The following is a 20,770-nucleotide window of genomic DNA, read 5'->3' on the forward strand; positions in this document are numbered from 1 at the left end:
ATTGATATCAGTCGATACCACACTGACCTTATGCCCATCCACAATGAAATAACCTTACATTCAATGATGTGATGTAAGCTCGAACTTTGAGTCGATTTTTGTGAGTATTTCACTATTTATGGCTTTACGAAAAATAGTTATTATTAACAAATTTCATGTATTACAAGTGTCAGCACCCAAGAAAAGTGTTTACGTTTTGGGGGTCAAAGGCAGAAGTTAATAGGTTGAACCCATTTTTATTTCATGCTGCACGCAGTTCTGAAAGATCGTTTCTCAAGAAAGACCCGTTTAATGTTTAGGTGAAATTTTTATATGGACAGTTTGTTCAATTTGTATGAAAACGAAATGTTATGATATATTTTTGATGTCGCTGTACACAGATCTGAAGATAATTTGCGACATTCAAAATGGCGGATCGAATATGGAAGAATAAAAGAATTAGTTTCATACAATTTCAACCAAAATTGAGATATAAGGGTTTTCACAATTGCTAAACACGAATTTGAAGTTATATCTTAAAATTCAAAGTGGCTGATCCAATGTGGCGCGCCAAAAATTACGTTTTGATCAATTTTGACCAAAATTTTGACAAAAAAGTGTTTCATTTCTTAGGTTTAGTAGGAGAGTATATCAGCACTTCCTCTAACGAGAATTAATCCAGGAGAGAAATTCCCTCACACTTCTTGGCGAGAAACGCTGATCGGTCTGAACTGGATATGCTCCGTTCGGCAGTCGGCATACGTTGTTCGTCAGCTTTTTGGGCGAATTTGTTTGTTTGAACCCAACAGCAATTCCCAGCGTGTTCATTATTTCCAGCAATGAGAAGTATCGTGAGTTGAATAGGTTTGCAGTTGTGTAACTGACACATCCAGTAGTCTGATAGGCACAATGCAAATGCTTAGAACCATTCCCCAAACACAGGCGCTGAAATATTCGTTACAATTTTGGGTGCTCCCTCCAGTGCATCGCTATAGCAAATCATCTGGCGGGAAGAGGCTGTAGACACCCCCACTGCAATGTAAATCAGTTTGTGATGAGCGCCACGGCACGACAAGTTTTCTGCGTGAGCCAGGCGTCTCCGGCCGAGAGCGTCCCACGGCGGCCGTGAAACTTTCGAACCATGGATTGTAGAAACTGTTGTAACGCACGGATTCAAAAAACCTCTTCATCCCAATATTCTATACACATATACCTTTAAGCAAATGCAATAGAAGTCGAATTTTCGACAATTTTGAATGAGAACCTGGCCTTAACACTGACAGTAACAAATCTTTAAAAAACAGCAAGGCGTTCCTGATTTGGATGCCTGTGTTCAACCAGGAATGTCTGATTACAGATACCACGTGCGCGTCCCAAGTCGCCCAGAAACAGGAAAATTACCTATTAAAATGCACACCTTCCATCACGTCTCCTCTATTGTAATGTCCAGTGGGGCATAACGGATCGCGGTGACTTCATTCCAGTTACTGTCTTGGTATAAAGGTATCATTTCTGTGCGTCTGATCGCTATTCCTTTCACTTACGTGCTGTACTACACTGCAGCAGTTTTGTATGTTCCAAACTTCATCGAGTAATGTCACCTGTCAGTGATCCTCAAGCCAAAGTTACGCTCGCCTTACGTTTCTACATTATTGTATTTAAACTCTATGCAGAATTACATGAAATATTGAAAATCAAAGTTTTGTTGTCCTTGCAACTGGATCTGTCTGAACGGGTGACTGTTTCAGCCATTTAGAGACACGAATTAGTCCTAGTTTTGTCCAAATGAAGATAGTCCTTGCAGGTAGAGCGACTGCTTTTGATTGTCATACACAGTTACCATGTGACGTATCTGGAAAATTTTGTAATTTAACGATACCATCGATACATTAACTGACAGAAAAGAGTCATTTTTATGTAAACACGAAACACAGAAACAATCAGTGTTCTAGTCTTAACTTTTACTCACATCAACACAGTATGAGGATTAAAGCGACTTTCTTCCATAGGGTGAGGTGGGTACGAAGTACGATTACCATTAAAGATGAATATTTTATCTTTCATTTCGTACAAGATATTCATGGAACCATGTGCTGCATTTCTCCCAATTAAGTGAGCAAAAATTGTCCGATGCTTTGTTAAAAGACGGACCTGTCACAGAATTCTCACATATAAGAATCAAAGTTTGTTCGTTACAGATTATCTTCCCCTTCAGAGTCATAAAGAGAAACAAGTTGTCCCTTTCATCACCTTTATGTTTTGTATTCATTAACACGGCGCGGTTGTGGAGAATCATGATGAGCCTGTACTTCATTCACATATTTTGTGGATTTATTGGTATTTTTTTAAAAAAGGACGGGAATTGAACTTCCGAATTAATTATTAATTAAAGAGATTTTCATTAGACAACATCGTTATACGAACAAATGTTTAATTATTACAATTGAACACAAAATCAAAAAAATTAGTCGTCTTCAGCAGGAGTTTAGATCACATATTATCAAAAAACAAAAATAAAAATCACTCTTAAAGCGAATTTTTTTAACTGTATATGAGGTTAGTCGCCTGCAACTACCAAATCGATAGTAAATCAGTCTTACAAGGTATTAATCATCTCTCGCCGGAGCACATCGCCGATAGCACGTAACAATGTATTATTGACAATTTGGCACCGGAACACTTTGACATTTTCTTCGTACACCTGGAACTGTGGCAGATTCTCCAATGAATTCTGTGATTCTCTTACGCAAAGTGCGCGACAACTGAGGTATTTACTCTTGGGCACTCAAGTGCTCACTTATGAGTATACGGCCAAATGTTATCATAAAATTATGACGCTTTTGGGTGTTATCGCTATTTGATAGTTGAACAATATCACAGTTTATACCACCAATATTCGGTATTCCATACAACACTGTCTGAGGCCATTATTAGGATTTGCAGCTTACATATGTCGCAGATAGCTCATCTGCAACGTCTCTTCCAACTTCGTTGAATTACAAAACGCGTTTATCTCTGTTTTCTTTTTGTCTCTATTCTACTCATAAGTTTGAGAATAGTGGTGAAGACTAGCCTCCTGTTGATTATCGCGAGATAACTCGGGTTAAACTGTTTTTCCGAAAAATAGTATCCAGAAATAACTCGGATCTCCAATATTACGCCTCCCTGCATGAACATGTCGATTATAAACGTTATAGTTTCTTTCCCTGCCGCTATTTGTTTCACATGCTGTCACTAGTTAGCGGTTTTTGCAGTTTCACATTTTGTTACAGTGTATTGGTACTGGCTTGTGCTCGTGAAGTTGTAGCAACATTACCGTGTTGTTTTGTAGCATTCTGATGCAGATGTTCCAATATTACGTGTGCCTGCAGTCTTCTAAAGAGGGTAGTGATTATTCGAGTGAGAAGCATCAGTGGGAAGACATCCCTGTTTCGGGATCTCCTGATGACTCTTCTGAATTTTCGTAAAGTGAGGAAGAATGTTAGGAGGAAACCGATACACTTTGGCCTCAAACGAGATTATGACAAGCAATTTATCACAATAATGATTGTGCTCCAGATTACGTTTAGTGCTAATACCGATTGTACGATTCCTTTTGCCAACGATGAACTTGAAATAATTGAACACATTTTTGATAGGGATTTGCTAGATATGATTCAGGTAGAAACATTTAAATACATCATCCAATGTGTTTCAACTACCGGATGTGATGTTTTGCCACCATCATACGAAGAATTTCCAAGTTTCCTTATGCTAACCATTGTGAAAATTATTGTTCAGAAACGTGAACTGCAGATGTACTGGACGCAGCGGGCAATCACATCAACTCCGCTTTTCAATGACGTACGAGAGGTTTTCCAAAATTAAAAAGTATATTCATTTTTATGATAACGAAAACGATGCTGCAAAACACCCAGATCCTAAGCTTAACAGAATTTGATCACTTTACCCGTACATTTGAAATAAATTCAGAACTTTTGATCTTCCCGAACGGGAAATTACGGTGGATGAAAATCTACTTTTATACATGGGCCGACTGGATTGGGTACACTAAACCCCCGTAAAAGAGGCAGCATTTTGGAATAATACTCTACATGCTTTGTGAATCATCTAGCTGATATGTGTATTCCCTAATTATTTACACGAAGGTGGATGCAGAGACTAAGGATTTTGCAATGTCATCACAGGTTGTTTTGACAATCGTAGAACCGCTCCTAAAACGAAGTTACTGTCTAACGACAGCTTTAACGCAAGCAGACAGTTTACCGATGTCCTAATTCTGAAGTCTACTGATAGTTATGGAACAGTAAAAATGATCCGGAAAGATCCGGAATGTAATGCCACGATCTCTCCGAAATAAAAAAATTGCGAAAGGGGGATATCGCAGGTAAAAGACGAGGAAAAGTTTCAGCACTGCGTTGGAAAGACAAGAAAGACGTGGTACTTCTTTCAACTATTTACACTACGGATATGGTGAAGACTGAGAAAAAGCCAAAGAAAATAACGAAGTCAAAGCTTGTGCTTGACCACAACGACACAGTGGGAAGTATGACTCGAGAAGATCAGAAAATGGCATTGTGTCCAATACCCGGAAAGCAAGGCAAAACATACTACAAGAAAATTTTTGTCCGTTTGCTGGAAATTTTCGTTGTGGAATTCTTTCATTTCGTATGGCAAATTTGGAGGGAGAAAGGACACTCGAGAATTTATGTTAATCCTCTCGCAAGAAATAATTGGAGAGTACAAAGGGAGCGTCAATTCTCCTAAGCCTGGCCGACCAGGACTAACGTCCCACCCTCTTCGCTTAACAGAAAGACATTTTCCAGAAGTCACTGAACCAACAGCGTAGAAGAGGTCTGACACGAGTATGCATAGTTTGCCCCAAGAAGCAGGATGCACGTGGGAAGCGCGTCCATGGAGAAACACAACGTTACTACCCTCGGTGCCTGGTCCCCTTGTGCGTCACACCATGGTTCAGAATCTGTGATACAAAAACTGATTTCTAAAACCACTCTTGCGTGCTCCTCCTTTGTAACTTAAACAAAAAAAAATTCTCTTTGTAACGAACAATATGAGGTAACGAGTATTTGCAGAACTTTGTAATGAGCCTGAGTTATCTTGGAATAATTCCTCTTACCCACTTTCACCTATAATATTTGTTTATATTTCCTGCATAAACGTGGGCAAAAAGAATTACCAAAGCAATATACATCCAAAAATGTGTAAAATTACATAGAAAATATAGCAGGAAAGGTATGTCAGAGCGCCAGACATGAGCAAGACAACTTTATTTTTCTACGGTGTGTGGTATAGGAGTGTAACATCCTTTTGGGTACCAAACTTAGATGAGTTTTGTAAAATTCCGGAGGGATTTGTCTCTTGTTCTTAAGCACTGCTACCAAAGAAGTCAGCTGTGATCTTTGAACACAAGTGACTCTAGTTCATAGCTCATGAAGCCATGATCGAAAATCACATTACTGCCAGTTTTTTAGATCGGCTGTGCCAGACGATTGACATAATCGAATTGTTTATTGCTCAGTGAAACTGGTCCAGCTGGCTACCTTCCCGCATTCACAGACATTTCTTACGCCTGTCAAGGCCAATAATTATATCCCAAATTGGGCTGGTTTCAGTGGCATGTACTGTCTAAATCTGCATTCCCCTAGGAAATAGGCTTCTTCGCAGTTTTAAACGAACATTTCAAATATTTGACGTATTGGTGCTACATTGAATAATAGTTATCTTTCTTCACGTGTGGATTTGTAGTCAGAACGAAGACAGCTTTAAATAAATTGAAAACGGCACCATGCCATTGTCAACCGAAATACTTCAACACCTCTATCGTCTGAAGCTTAAAGGCCATTTGTGTTCTGCCTTCCAGATGGGTAAAATACCGCAATGAACAATAAGCTTTTCTAAGCCTTCAATTTGCTTATGCTTATTTCCTTCATGAAACAGTGGTTTATAAACACTTCACAAGTTTTTTTCCTTTCTACAGTTTGCGAGATTGTGTTGGAAAAGATAATAGCAAGCATGTATTCATTGTAAAATAGCCTCCAGCATTCAAACGCGACTCTGCCGATTGCGCTACCAAGCTCAATCCCGGTATCTGTCTCATGATGTTTCTAGAATGGGTCAGACCTTGTTGTCGAGGTGGATTATTGCGCCATGTGCTTCCATGTCTACAGAAATAAAATGATCTGGGTCCCTGACTTTCCGATCGTTCAATTATCTCTCGTAACACTGGACTGTGAGTAGTATTTTGCAACTTACATAGTGGTATTTTACCTTTACTGTCACTGCCGCCACTTGCAACTTGCTCAGTGTTATTTCTATGACTCTGCTCAATTACATGATCTTCATTTCCACCCTCATCTGTCATACCGTCGTCCTTACTGTCTGATGTCTCAACCAGCCAACGACGTAAACGCTGAGCCTCTCGTTTTTCATTGTCCATTTCGACCAAAGTACACCTACAAACAAAAATTCTTCATTAAAAATAATCAAAAATGGCATGAAAGTGGCACAACAGTGTTACATCTCAGTTGCGGAAGGGTTATAATTGCCCTCTTAGCGTTCGTGCGCATGCATCTTCTTGCAAGGACGTCTGCTGGATGAGTGATGGTACGCAGAGAGGAGAGGAGTTCAGTTTTTACATGAATTGAGAACTTCAACTATGTACAACTGTAGAAAAAGAACTGTTCACGAAGCAAAATGAACGGGATCAGACTGAACCTACCGCAACCTCGCTGTGTTAAATAGGTGTCGATATTTGTGACTTTTACTTCCACCTCGGCAGTTAGTCCACTATCTCATCTGGCTTCTTGGGAGACAACAATTCACTTCTTGCTGCATCCCATTCCTCCCTGCTATCCGTTGTAGTTCGCGGAAGTTAGTCACACAGTGATCTCCGTGCTATTTTAGAAATCATTCGGGAATTTCCAGATGACAGTGGGGGAAATTTCCCGTCCCGTCCCACTAAAGCCTCTGAGACTGTAACTGATTTTCCCCACTATCGTTGAAGGAAAGAAAGAAATGTATGTTGTTGAAACCATATCAGTGACATGTTTGCTTATAGTAATTTTCAATGGTTACAAAACAGCTGTGTCCAAGGGTTGTACTGCATGTGTTGTGTATTTGGAGAATCACACCATGTACCTTACAACGTTTAGTGAGGGCTGATCACTATAGGTTCCCGTGGCGTGAATATCTGAATTATGTTTCACCCATGCACGTAATTTTTCTTCGTTAATGTAGCCTAATTCCGTCATAAAGGCAGTGGATCCTATCGGAAATCCGTTGCACAAGTCAGTTTGAATTCAGAATGCTTTGAACACAATGGACGAAGGAATGGACGTTGCTGTACTATTGCAGGCGGTAGCTGTTGTCATATTTTCTCCACTCTCCTGGCTAGCTACTCTCCGCATTGTATTGTTTTCTCTTACGCGAAGCACTCCGTATTGAACACGACTTCAGTTGTTCCTAGCACCTACTAGGATTTCCGTTTGAGAAACAAGTCGTCACGCTTCTTCATGTAACTACATAACAGTCTCAAAAATTAGTTCACATGTAACAAAGCGCTATCAAATTTGCTTACGATTCAAACGTAGTAGAATAATGAAATACAGTAATTTGTTCTCTGAAAGACATTTGCAACTATTGACATAAAAGAATGGTGTTAATACTGTTATTTCCCACAAGATGATGAAATAATAAACATTCTGCTGACATGCCTAAGCATTGTTTATTTCATCCTGTACCGATGACTGTGAAAACTATATCGCATTTTACAATATTTATTAAACCAGCAACTGAATCCCATAAGGATACTACTTTCATTACTGTAATGTAAAAATAGTTACGTAATCTGACAGCCAAAAACGTCTCCTAGATATGTCTTAAATCTGCACTTACCTGAAATTCCAGCTCCAGCAAGCATCATCTGATATGAAAGTAATAGTGTGCATATGTGACTCTACTGTGCTGGGAGGACCAGAGAAACATAACAGTCAGTTCTCCAGTAGCCTATACCACAATTTTGCTGGGCGAATGTACAAAATCATGTGCTATTTAATAAATAAGGTAAAACCTTACAGCCACGATACATATTTCCAAAGTCGTAAAGTATCCATTTGAATAACAGTCAGGTTCTTTAAGCATGATTAATGAAGCAAAACCAATTTGCGCTAACATAAATGTATTTCATACTTGTGACATACCTCACACAGACTGAACCATGTCCGTATACAAGATGATTCAAAAAACGTATACAAACTGACATTGCACATCGGGCATACAACAGGGATCAGTACAAGGATCAATAACCACACAAGAACCGGAGATCGCAATCACCATTCATTACTGCTGAATGGAATTGCAGTTAATTAGTCACATGGTGGAAATGCACGTCCACCACAGGGGATGCTCAAAGTTTTATGCCGATGCATCAATGCACGCAAAACATAGTGCTGCATGAGACGGCGCACCCTCTCGAAGATATCTAGTGTGTCTCGAACACAGCATGCTGCCGCCCCAAGCCTGCACACTAAGACCTATGGCAATGTAACAGGTGTTTCATACACAAGGCCCCACAGATACGCCGTCAGGAAAAGAATCGACTGGGGGCAGATCGAATGATCGAGGTGGCCATGTGACTAGCCTACAGCGACCAATACAGTGGCAGAAAAACGTTGGCTGCAGATGTGCCCTTACTTGTTTATTGAAATGCAACGGGGCTCCGTCCAGGCATGTGAATATCATTCAGCATTTCCGGCAACACCTCTCGCAGGAATGCGATATACGTTGACCATCCAGTCGGTCCGAGCGAGTGTACGGGCCAATTAAACTGTCAGCGACTATGCCAGCTCACACATTAAAGGTAAATTTGCATTGTGAGGCATGAGTGCGTGTAGCATGTGGGTTCATATCCGTCTAAGTATGAGGATTGTGACTGTTCATCACACCTTCGAGTGAGAAAACTACTTCACTGGTGTAGAGGTCACTCTCTGTGAAGCTTCGGTCTGCAGCGAATTCCTGCAGAATCTACAGCGCAAATCCGATGCGCATGTTGTAATCCAGTGGTTGCAAGTCCCGGGCGCGTTGGAAATGAAACGGGTGCAGTTCTTCGTCGTGTACAATGCGTCAGACGGAGGGCTGGTGGATATCAGTAGCGCCGGATATGCGTCGTCTACTTGTTGACGGCGTACACTGCACCCTTTCGAGGACGTTTTCAAAATGGTTCAAATGGCTCTAAGCACTATGGGAAATAACATCTGAGGTCATCAGTCAGCTAGACTTAGAACTACTTAAACCAAACTAACCTAAGGACATCACACATATCCATGCCCGAGGCAGGATTCGAACCTGCGACCGCAGGACCGGCGTGGTTCCGGACTGAAGCGCCTAAACCGCCGAGGACGTTTTCTTCAGCCGCATCTGTCCGTGCTGTTGGTTGGTCATTGGTGGCCATCATCCAAGCTTCTGCACATGCAACAAGCTGATACCGCACTATCAGTGATGCAATTTAGCGAATAATGTGTGGCACGGCCGCTTTCTATAGGGGTATTTCACACAATAAGTAGCACAGCATCTCGTCCATTGCATTTGGCCGCGCTGTAAATCAGATGCATCTCAGCCATTTCACGGTACTCCCAACGCTTCCACGGCGTGCCTGGTGAAGTTGTCCGTACGCTCCGCCTGTGTTTGTACAACAACGCTCTTTCATGTCTGTATAACGCTCTTGTGGCGTTTTGGAATCCCAGCTCCTATGTGATTGCTTGTCCCGTTTGTAAACCCGATGACCCATTTCGGTTTGTAAGCGTTTTTTTGAACCTCGGTGTGTAATAGCTACGCAAACCTAGCACTGCCAGGGTGCCAGGGTATGGAGAGGGGTCGGGAGATGGGGAGGGAGGGAGACGACGACGAAGACATGGATGCGGCGACGACGTCGCCTCCTGTACACGTACATTGACACAGAAACCAAACTCTCTCAATATTTAAGTTCCTTCTTAAGAAAACGAACGCACAGGAAGAGGCATCCATGCTAGATACCAGTTAATTTTTAACGAGTCTCTGATATGCATCGTGCCTACACAAAGAGGGGAATTCCAACTGACGATCATGGAACATAGAAAGTCTCTTCGTAACACAAACAGTTTAGTGTCACCATCACAGTTACGGAATACAATGCCAGTGAGGTCGTGATATGGCCAAGTGAACCAACATCAAGCAACTCGAGCTGAAAATACTGCACCGAAAACATGGTGCACAATTACGTATCGTGAACGCATACAAATTAGGCCTATACTAATTTGTGGGGTAGTCTGTCTGTACGTCGAGAAAAACAGACGCAGTAACTGGTTATAAGTGCGAGACCAGCGAACCAACCTCGTATCCATATACGGAAGAAGATGGTGTGCATAATTAAATTCAAAACTTTATTTCTAATGATACATAGTGTGGCGTAACTCTAACTCCGTAAAAGAAAAAGGAAACCTGTTTAGTTAAGTGCATTTAGTATCAACCATAGAGTCACCATGAACAGCCATCAACAGCAGTCAATTACCAGTGCTCCTTGCGGCTGGCGCACGGTCTCAGCTGAAGTTTAGCAATCAGCTGATAGCTAGCTATCAACTATCAAGCGTGAGCCGATCGCGACCTCTGGCAACTTCCACACAGCCCCCAAACCAGCCCCCCCCCCCCCCCCCGCCTCCCTCACGGGAGAACGGAGCATCGTTCTCTGCGTTGCCCTAGGTGTCGTCCATGTATTTTGCCGGGAGCGCGTCTTGCTAGCTGCCGTCGTCGTCAACAGTCCTGGAGTTGGCTGCTCTGCAACAGCCGAAGGGTGTGGCTTGGTCCGATGGGGGCGTATATTGACAAACGGAGGCTTGACACGGTCGATATAGGCGGTATTTCGTTTTCCAGTGACGTGGTCTCAAATGTTTTGAAACCTCTGGTGACAACTCGGTGTTGGGCGGCATACGAAGGCCTTTACGCTGCCTTAACTGCGAACCTGCGTAGCGTCACATGTGTACATCTGCTTAATTCCTATGTACAAATTTGGCGCTCATTTTGTCGGTTTGCTGCAGTGAGCAAATTTGTGCGATTCTCTTAGGTCATCAATGAATTGCGGAGAGTCAACAAACTTACCCAGAAGGTGTAAGGTTTCTCTGCAAACTAATTCAGCCTGTGGTGTGTCCAGGTCTGGCCTCCACACTGTCCGAAGCCCCAGCGGAACTAGTGGCAAGGGAGACGTCCAGTTCGTCTCGTGGCACATTAGGACCGCTTTCTGGGAATAGCGCCACAGTTCTACCACGACATCGTTGGCTATCACTCGTGGCACACTGGTGAACCGTTCCTCAGATGTTGCTCAGTTTTGTAAATCAGTCCCCCCAGGGGCTCAGCATTCATTTGCTGAGTACGGGCTTGGCGACCCCGGGGTCCTGAGCTGGGGACTGGTCAGCGCCGCCAGTCTCCTGTCACCGTAAACCCCGGACATGCTTCAGCGACCACCGCATGGCGCAGCGGTGGAATGTTGTATGCTGCGGGGAATGGTAATCTTGGCTTGACCGCCTGGATTGCGAGGAAGGTAAACCTCTATAAAAACCCCTCAATCTTATGGTGTGCTGCGCGCCTATAAGATGCATGGCTGTTGGGGTGGAACAGTCGCAAGCGGGCAACCTCTGGGGCACCTGCCGCACCCCAGTTGTATAAGGCTTACTCAGGCACGCGGGGCTCTGTCTGAGCGGACCTTTAGTTCCCTAGCTGCTCGTGGGACCACAATGGACCCTTCGACCTCTACGTTTCCCCCTACCAGTGGATTGGGTGGGCCACTGGTAGGAAAACACACCCAATCGAAAAAGCGACTTCGTGCTGCGAGTCCTCCAGCGCCTGGTGTTACTAGAGATTTATCAGACTGTCGTAACAGAGCACATGCTGATATCCAGAATGTATTTTTGATTGTCAAACGGAAGGAAGGTAGCTTTGAGAGAGTTTCTCCCTTTTACATCCACAAGGGTCTTGAGGGAATTGCAGGAACACTGAAATCTGTGAAGCGTCTGCGCAATGGGACTCTGTTAGTTGAAACTTCTAGTTCCCGTCAAGTCACTTCTCTTAGGAAAGCAACCTGTCTCGGAGAGTACGCTATCGAGATCGAGCTCCACTCCACTTTGAACTATAGTAAGGGTGTTGTGACATGTAGGGACTTGGTGGATATCCCCAAGGACGAGTTGAAATCTGAGTGGGCTGACGAAGGTATTGTCGACGTGCAGCATATTATGAAACGAGTCGATGGGGACCTAGTCAAATCCGACTCGTTTATTCTCACGTTCAATCGCCCGAGACTCCCAGAGCATGTTAAAGCGGGTTTCTTACGTTTGCCAGTACGGCCATATTTCCCCAACCCAATGCGCTGTTTTAAATGTCAACGCTTTGGGCATACTACGTTGGGGTGCAATGGGATAGCCACTTGTGGTAAATGTGGTCAGCCTGCCCATGAAGGAGCCGATTGTTCATCGCCTGTGAAGTGCGTGAATTGCTCTGGGAGTCACCCTGTCTGGAGCCGGGTCTGCCCCATCTACCTCGAGGAACGGAAGATACAGGAGATCAAAACATCTAAGCGCATCCCCTATGGTGAGGCCAAGAAGCTCTTTAAGGCCATGCAGCCTCCTGTGTTTACAACATCTTTCGCTTCCACTCTGCAGAAACCGGTACAGTTGGCCACTGTTGCTACACAAACGGAGGTTGCTAGTGTCAGCACTAATACCTGCATTTGCCAGTGCACTTGTGCTGCTGCGGTTGTTTTGCAACCTGCAGCTCTCCCCACAACATCGGACAAGGCCGTGGTTGCTGACATTGGGGTACTTCCTGCACCTCCCCATATGGCACCTTCTGCCCAGGCGAGTAAAGCTCCAACTGTTGACAAGGTTCTGCATTCTAAGCCCCCCAAGACGAAGACACCAAAGGTGAAGGTTTTGCCACCTGAGGAGACTAGTCACGGTCAGTCCGATGATGATGCCATCGTACTATCTGACATCTCCCTTGGGTCGCCATCGGAGCTGATGGACATTGATGTCGACCGGGGGCGATCTTCTCGCCCCAGGAATAAATCTCCGGCCAGTACGGGCTCTCCTCCAAAGCACAGGGGCAGGGTGAAAATTCAGCCACCCTGATCACTGGCTCCCATATTACAGTGGAACCTGAATGGGTTCAGGACGCATGTGGCCGAATTACAACTCCTTGTATGAGAGCGCCCCTTGTGCTTATGTCTCCAAGAGACACATTTCCGGGCCACTGATGCTCCTTCTTTACGGGGCTATACCGTGTATCGAAAAGATGATCTGATGGGGCAAAGGGCAAAGGGTGGTGTTGCGGTTTTTGTCCATGACATGCACCACTCATCTGAGCTCCCTCTCGTTACGGACTTGCAAGCAGTTGCAGTTGACCTTCTTGTGGGGCAGAGGCTCACAATCTGTTCCGTTTACTTACCGCCTCAGGACGCCATAGACTCTGAGGCTCCCACAGACCTTATTACCCAACTCCCCCGCCCATTTCTCCTTCTGGGGGACTTCAATGCTCATAATGTCTTATGGGGCTCTACGACTACTTGCCCCAGGGGTCGCATTCTGGAAAGCCTCATGGTATCCGAAGAACTGTGCATCCTCAACTCTGGTGCTCCCACTCATTTCTGTACTGCTTCTGGGTCGTCGTCAGCTATTGACCTTTCCTTTTGCTCTCCAGCACTCGCGGATTCTGCTCTGTGGGAGGTTGCCGCTGACCTCCATTCTAGTGACCACTTCCCCCTTTGGATTCGCCTCCTGGATGAGACTGTAGCATTACCAGTGCCACCCAGGTGGAACCTCTGCAGAGCTGACTAGACACTTTTCAGCGATTTAGCTGTTTTGGAACACCGTGCCAGCGTCCACGAATGGGTCGACCATGTTACAGCCGTGATCTCCCATGCTGCTGAATTGTCGATCCCACGGTCCTCAAGTCATCCCAAGAGGCGCCTTGTCCCTTGGTGGACCACTGAGGGCCGCTCAGCCATCCGAGCCCGCCGTGCAGCTCTGCGCCGCTTCAAGTGCCGTCCCTCAGCTGACAATCTTGCGGCCTTTCGAGTGGCAAGGGCCAAGGCGCGGCGAGTGATTAAAGAGAGCAAACGACGGTCATGGCAATCGTTCTTGAACTCCATCTCCCGCTCTACTAGTTCTACAAAAGTGTGGGAAGCCATCAGGAGGATCTCCGGGAAACGCGGCCAACTACCTGTCACGGCATTGCTGCATCAGGGTAGTCTACTCACGGCGCCGAGAGACATTGCCCAGACACTGGCCACGTATTTTGCCGAATCTACTGCCACTATGAACTGTGATCCAGATTTCTGCCGCTACCGCACTGCTATCGAGAGGGATCACTTGGACTTCCGGTCTCCAAATTCTGAACCCTACAACTGCCCCTTCACAATTTGGGAACTGGATTCGGCGCTGTCTGTGGCTCATGATACTGCGCCAGGTGCTGATCAAATCCTGTACAGCATGCTGCAGCACTTGTTGCTGCCATCCAAGGAAGTACTCCTGAATTGTTTTAATATGATATGGTCATCCGGCACGTTCCCTGACTCGTGGAGGGAGGCGATTTTGGTTCCCCTCCTCAAACCGGGAAAGGACCGAATGCATCCCAGTAGTTATCGGAGTATTGCTTTGACGAGCTGTGTCGGGAAGACATTGGAACGCATGGTCAACCGTCGCCTGGTTTGGCTGCTCGAGACCAGGCAGCTCCTTAGCCACTCTCAGTGTGGCTTTAGGAGATGTCGTTCAACTATAGACAACTTGACCCTGCTTGAGGCGGTCATCCAGCAGGCCTTCTTACGTAACCAGCATTGTCTAGGTGTATTCTTTGACATTAATAAGGCGTATGACACTACTTGGCGCCACCTTATCCTCAATCAACTCCATCAGTGGGGCTTTCGTGGCCATCTCCCCATCTTCATTCGGTCCTTTCTTTCCCGCCGCGTCTTTCGATATCGGGTTGGTAATGTGCTATCTGATTTGTACGTGCAGGAGAATGGTGTTCCTCAGGGAAGCGTTTTAAGTGTCACCCTCTTTGCCGTCACCATTAACAGTATCACGTCCACAATCCGGAGTCCTGCCCAGTGCTCCTTGTTTGTGGACGATTTTGCTGTTTTCTGTTCTTCCTCCAGTCTTGTCACTGCTAGTCGGCAGCTGCAGCTTACGATAAAGCGATTAGAGGCATGGACTGCGAAGACGGGTTTTACCTTTTCTGCAGACAAATGTGTGTGTGTTCATTTTAATCGTTCTCGACGTGCTTTTACCTCCCCTGAATTGCGTCTGAGGGGCACCATTCTTCCTTTTAGAGACACTGTGAGGTTCCTGGGCCTCACTTTTGATTCCAAGTTGTCGTGGTTGCCGCACCTTAAAGACCTCAAGGTGCGGGCCCTGAAGGCGCTGAATATTTTGAAGTGTTTGAGCCATCGGTCCTGGGGAGCAGATCGGGCGCGTCTGCTGCAGTTTTATAGGGCTTTCGTCCGGTCGCGTCTTGACTATGGATGCACTGTGTATGGGTCAGCGAGGCCTTCGTATCTGAAGATTCTTGACGCAGTACACCATGAGGGTATCAGGCTGGCCACTGGTGCCTTCCGTACCAGTCCCATCCCCAGCCTGTGTGCTGAGGCAGGGGAACCGCCGCTCGCCATCCGGCGGAAACTCCTCATGGTGCGACGGGTGTGTCAATTCCTCGCCTGTCCTACCTCCCCTTCATACCCTACTGTTGCCCGACCCCCTATGGAACGTCTCTTTTCCAGTCGTCCAAGGGCAACGAGACCATTTGGGATTCGTGCCAAGCATTTGCTTGAGTCCCTTGGTGTGGAGCGTGTGGCACCCCAACTCCAGGGTTTTACCCGCCTGCCTCCCTGGTTGCTCCAGAGGCCCAGCGTCCTTTTAGACTTGTCAGAGTACCGGAGGAGCTGCACTCCTGCGTTTGTTTTTACCTCCTTATTTTACGATATTTTAAACCAGCATCCTGACCATGTACCAGTATTTACAGATGGCTCTAAACAGGGGGACTCTGTAGGTTGTGCTGTGGTTTTCCCTGATCGAGTCATCAAATTACGGCTTCCTGCAGCGTTTACCATCTTTGATGCCGAATTGTTTGCGATCTTGCGGGCATTGGAGCAGATGAGATGTGTTCCCAGTCTTAAGTTTCTCATCTGTTCTGACTCTCTGAGTGCCCTTCAGACCATGCAACACTTGTACCCAGCGGATACGGTCGTCCAGAACATCCATGATGCCCTACTCCACCTGCAACGGCAGGGGAAGGAGGTTTCTTTCTGCTGGGTGCCGGGGCACGTGGGTATTAGGGGAAACGAACTGGCGGATGTGGCTGCCAAAGATGCATGTTCCCTCCCTCACGTTGTCGAATGTGCCGTCCCCCTCCATGTTGTTACCTCCCTTTTGCGTTCTCGTGTTATGCGTCAATGGGAAGAGGAGTGGCTGGCAGTCGGTGAAAATAAGCTGCGTCTGGTCAAGGCCACCACGCGGCCATGGCGTACATCCTACCAGTCATGCAGGCGGGATGAGGTTCTCCTCACCCGCCTCCGCATCGGGCACAGTCCCTTAACGCACGGTTTTTTACTCCGGCGGGAGGACCCCCCAATCTGTAGTGTTTGTGGCGACCTGATAACTGTGCGCCACATTTTACTTGACTGTCCTTTATTCTCTGACCAGAGGGCGGTGGTTTCCTTGCCACCGGATTTGCCCTCTATTTTGCAAGACGACGCAACGACTGTGGTTAAGGTCTTACGGTTTTGTGTCCTGTCCAATTTGTTGCCTCGGATTTTAGGGAGAGGATTTTAATGTGCTGTTGGGTGACTGGTTCACCCAGGCTTTAGGTAAGAGGTCCGCCAGTCACGATTATCTACTTGTTTCACTTCGATTTCTGTTCTCTTTTCCTTGTGTTTCCTTTCCTTTTTTAGTGCGTTTCTTCTCCTCTTGTTTTGCCTCTGTATGTGAGGGTTTGTAACTGCCTCAGGTCTGTGTCTTTTAGCCGTTCTCCTTGTTCGCTGTCCGTCTTCGTCCCTTCTCCGCATGTGTTCCTGTCTCTATGCGTTTGGGCGCTGATGACCACGCTGTTTAGCGCCCGAAAACCTCAAAACACACACACACACACACACTTGTAAATCAGTCAAATTCGAGTTGTAGCCCTTTGTTTGCATTTATACGGAATGGGCACACAAACCCTGCAACCCACCGTGGCCGCTAGAGTTTTGATGAAGACTGTAATCGCCTCTGGCCAACGCGTAAATCAATACAGGACATTTAGTAATTATGGTCACCCTTCAGACCGGATCAGTGGCCCGACGACATAAATTAGATGTGCATATTTTTCCATCATATCGGCGAAGCTGACTACGGGTGAGTGCGAAGGCCGTGCTATTTTACTGCACAGAAATTGTGTACACGTGCGGACCTACTTTCGTCAACCCTTCTCCACTCCTGGCCGGACGTAACGGCTGCAGATTTGTTTCAACGTCGCCTTTAAACGCCCCAGTGGCACAGACAATGCAGAGTTTGAAATAAATACCTACATGGTGGTGATGGCATGAACAGTCTGGTTTTGCCAAGACAATAAACTCTTATACCTGAGGATGGAACTTTAACAAGCTTGAACTGTTAAGTCTGACGCAGCGTCATCCAGGGACTCACGACGCTCCAGGTCGGAATGTTTGGCCTTGGCCATTTTTGTCAAGTCAACTATCTGTGTAACAGCCCTTACGCTGGATAAACCGTGCGCTACCATATTATTCAGAACCGAAATGCGCCGAATGTCCGTAGAAAACTCTGCGATAAACTCTAGCTGATTATACTGACGTGAGCAACCCTCATCGTCATTCTTTCCGAATCCAAACGATAGAGGTTTATGGTCTACACATATATTGTAAAGACTGTGGCCTCGAGCTGTGTAGGAAAGTATTTTACACCTGTATTGATGGCTAACAATTCTCTACCATACGCACTGTATTGTTGCTGCGTTGGAGTTAGCTTGTTGGAGGAAAAGGCGAGGGCCCCCATGCGTCGTTCACACATAGGCTGTAGGACGGCACCGATGGCTGACTGACTCGCACCAAATACAAGCGCAAGAGTGGCCTCCAACGGACGATGTGCCAATAGTGTTATGCTTCGTTTAGCATTCTCAAAGGCTTCTCACATTGCTTGGGTATACCGCCCGGGCACTTTGCCCTTAGTTTTGCAGCCTTTTACTGTTGCGGTTTAAGGTTCTAGGAGCTCATCTGCATGGGGAATAGTGGCAACGATAAAAGCTTTGAAACCCCCTAAGAATCAAAGCAATTGCTTGTTCGTTTCCAGACGAGGTTCGCTGAGGATAGCCTCAATCTTTTCTGGCAGCGAGCGTGACCCTTCGGACGAAATAAGGTGTTGCAAGAATGTGATTTCTGCTTTGACGAACACGCACTTGGCTGTATTCCAGACGACTCCAAACTCGTGAAGTCGTGTGATCACATCTAAAGGGTGATTTTCATGCTGTTCTTGAACTTCCGAATAGAGGAGGGTGTTATCAAGGTAGGGAAAGCAGCAGTTTTGAACCGCCATCCTCCACAATGCGAGCCCATTGTGCTAACCACTGCGCCAACTCACTCCTTAAAGCAGTGGTGATGCAATCCTTTCAACGCAGGGATTATAAATCGCTGCCATGTCGACAAAGTATGTAACGGTGCTTTTATTTTTGGAGTATTTCCTGGGAAACGGGGATCTATGTTTATGCTTTAGCACAGTCTAATTATTTTTGGAGTATTTCCTGGGCAACGGGGATCTATGTTTACGCTTTAGCACAGTCTAAAGCACTGAGAAGCATTTCGACAAAGTATGTAACGGTTCTTTAATTTCTGGAATATTTCCTGGGCAACGGGATCTATGTTTATGCTTTAGTACAGTCTAATTATTTTTTGAGTATTTTCTGGGCAACGGGGATCTACGTTTACGCTTTAGCACAGTCTAATGCACTGAGAGGCATTTCGACAAAGTATGTAACGGTGCTTTTATTTTTGGAGTATTTCCTGGGCAACTGGGATCTATGTTTATGCTTTAGCACAGTCTAATTATTTTTGGAGTATTTTCTGGGCAACGGGGATCTATGTTTACCCTTTAGCACAGGCTAATGCACTGAGAAGCATTTGGTGGTCAGAGTATGATTATAATCCTCCTTCGACATTGTGCGCGCATTCATGGCGTTGTAATAGTTGCATGGCCGCTACATATCGCCCCCTTTGGGCAGTTGATGCAGTGTTGCAGCGCATGGCCTATTTGCGGCGATCACGCATTCCTTCAGCGATACTCCAACGCAATTTTTGTGCGTTGACAGAAATTAGACAAGCCGATGACGCATAACTTCAGCGACACTCCAACGCAAGTCTCATGGATTGATATGACAACGCACGTTTCGTGGGTTGACAGGAATTAGGCAAGCCGATAACGCATTACTTCAGCGACACCCCAAGGCAAGTGTCATGGATCGATATGAATTAGGCAAGCCGTGTTATGGCAAGCTCTACGGACGCGACTAAACTATATTGTGATGAACGGCATGTACCGACTACGAGAATCGGGCGTTCCGTGTAGAAAATACATCTCTGTGTCTTTCTGAAGCAACGATTTAGTTTTAGGAACTATTCGTGAAGGAAATGGAGAGGTCAGACGTGTGAGAGGAAGAGAGATATTGTATAGTTGTGAGGCGCCATTACGGTATATAGTAAATATTCAAAACGTTTTTCGCACAAAATAAAATCCAATAAAATGTAATATCAAGTATTCAAGATTTGTATATCTCCATACCGAAATTCGTTATTTATCACGATACAGATATTACGAGACGTAGATCCCTCGGAGGTGAAGTTTGGAACGATAGTGCGAACTTGCATTTTGCACGGTCCTAATTCGTCGAGAGATTATTTCCGAGTTATTACACTTTGACTTGTTAAATTGTTGGACATAACATCCAGACTCATCAAACAACACAGCACACAGTTGTGCCGAGCGATCTGAGTATAAAGTAAATGTTTTAGAGATTTCAGGTGGAGCAGATAACGACGAGGAATTATCGCGAGATCGCCGCTGTGGAATACATCTCTTGTTCTTCTGTGGTATTTAAAGCGAAGAAAATAATGAACTAAGCTAAACCAACTAAAACCAATAACTTAACCAATAATTAAAATAACGGCACACATAAAGAATATTTACTTATAATAATAAATAAATAAAGAATATCTTAATTAAATAACCAATCATGGTGATAATATATTAAAGAAGATAGCCAGGTGGCGGTTTCCAGCAGGCTGACAATGAGCCTGATGGTTCGCACCAATGATCAGTCCCGTCAAGTCAACCACAGTAATATTCCACGCCAGGACTCGATGCAGTCCTAAATCCAGTTATTCCACATGTTGTAATCCATATGTAGCGGTAACGGCATTACTGGTTGAACATGGTGGTCGGTTGATATTTATTTCGTTTATCTTGTGGCAAGATACTGAGGTCTGAACCAGCGTTGACGAGAAATTTGCGTCCAGTCTGCCCGTCAGTCACGAAAAGGCGTGCGGATGGAGACCCAGTACCACCAACCTCCGATTGCCGCTTCTGGCTGACGTGCGTGCAAGGTAGGTGGCATTTGTGTACTTGCTCACCGAAACACTGGTGGTACCAGCACATTTCCGACAGCTTTGAGTCGCTAAAGGACCGGTTAGACGAAGATCAACTGTATGTTCTGCGGA

This window comes from Schistocerca americana, chromosome 6 (genome assembly GCF_021461395.2).
Source record: "Schistocerca americana isolate TAMUIC-IGC-003095 chromosome 6, iqSchAmer2.1, whole genome shotgun sequence".
In the NCBI taxonomy this organism is placed as follows: Eukaryota; Metazoa; Arthropoda; class Insecta; order Orthoptera; family Acrididae; genus Schistocerca; species Schistocerca americana.